The sequence below is a fragment of the Pundamilia nyererei genome, unplaced genomic scaffold (assembly GCF_000239375.1).
Source record: "Pundamilia nyererei isolate P.nyererei 1_Seehausen unplaced genomic scaffold, PunNye1.0 scaffold01929, whole genome shotgun sequence".
NCBI lineage: Eukaryota > Metazoa > Chordata > Actinopteri > Cichliformes > Cichlidae > Pundamilia > Pundamilia nyererei.
The window spans coordinates 1-1,690 of NW_005189330.1; positions in this window are offsets into that span (position 1 = coordinate 1).

Sequence of the window (1,690 nt, forward strand, 5' to 3'; positions counted from 1 at the left end):
CACTGTATTTATAGTATTGCACCAAAGAAGAAGAAGAAAAGAATGAGGAGGGGCTCTAACTGATAATGAACACAACTACAGGCTTGGAGGTCCTAAAAGTCAGGTATAAAAGGAGCAGTTTGGGGGTTTAGAACACATTTTGTGTAATTATAACAATGTGATTTATGACCCTGTTACACAGGGCGATAATTACTAACACTCATCACTAGACTTCACATTATTGGTATTAAAGATGATCACACACACACACACACACACACACACACACACACACACACACACACACACACACACACATTCACTGTAAAGGCTAAATGATATTTGTATTTGTCTGCGAGACAGCAACACATTTTTTAAATATAATACCTAAATACTGTTAATATACAAATATACAGAAAAAAATCACACAGTTCACACGGCACATGCAGCTAACAGTAACTACATCAGCAAGCACACTTGAATTTACATGTACAAACATGAAACACAGGTAACATATTAACACCTTCAACAACAGTGTCACTAAAATGTCATTTAAAGACATTAAAATCAGTAAATTACTTTTGACACTGAAGTTAATCACAGCCCCTGAGAAACAGTGAACCTCACTACATATAGAGCGTGTTTGTGTGAGTAAACAAAGACATGAACATTTTAGTCCTGTCAATAGATTAAAAAACTAATTAATCGCACAATTTTCTGTAATTAATTTTGATTAATCACAATTACTTGATCAATATCCTGGTTGCAATTACTTTTTTTTCAACTTTATATTTAAGCTTGTAACTGACATTCATGCAATATAATGGAGTAAATGCAGAATAAACACAAAGAATGTATGCTTACATTCAAAGAGAATTTGAATAGTTTTCTTCAGTCTTTTAACACAGGTTCTTTCCGGTGAAATAAAACATAAAAAAACCTATATACTAATAGGTAAGTATATCATATATATTAGTGCTGTCAAACAATTAAAGTGTTTAATCAGGTTCATCACAGGGTTACTGTGGATTAATTTTGATTAATCACGATTAAATACCATTAATTTCTATTCTACATTAATCGCATTTCATTTTGCATGAGCAAACAGACTCGAGAAAAAGGGAAAATATACACACTTAACATGTTTATTGAACATCTTGAACATTCATGTTAACAAAAAAACTGAAACATTTATCGACTCTCTCTCTGTCATTCTTGGGGAGGCACTTCAAGTCCTTGAAAAGAGGAACCAAAGCTGCGTCAAGCGCGTGTTCTCAACGATATTAATAGCATTGCAGTTTGTTGCAATCCACTTGACAAATGTGTCAGTCAACGTGTTGCAGCATCCCCGACTATGCTTCGCGTCAATGTGATATTTTCAGCTGAAAGTGCTTCAGTGAAAAGGAAAATCCTTCTTGCACAATGTGCATAATACTTTGTCTGTCGACTGTTCCGCCTTGTTATTGTTTTTAACACACAAATTTCCCATCAAGAGGGCCAATGTGTGTTTATCATCTTCCATATTGAGTTGATTTGTTCAGCTGCCCGTCACTACCAGATCAACTGCCCATTTGCGCATGTGCGAAGGTAACTCTACTTGGACAAACCGCCCGAAATGCGTTGAAAGAGAAATTTCAGGGATTTTGAGTCATTCTTCACTCCAGATGCGTTAATTGTGTTAAAAATCTTAATCGCGTTTACTGCGATGGTG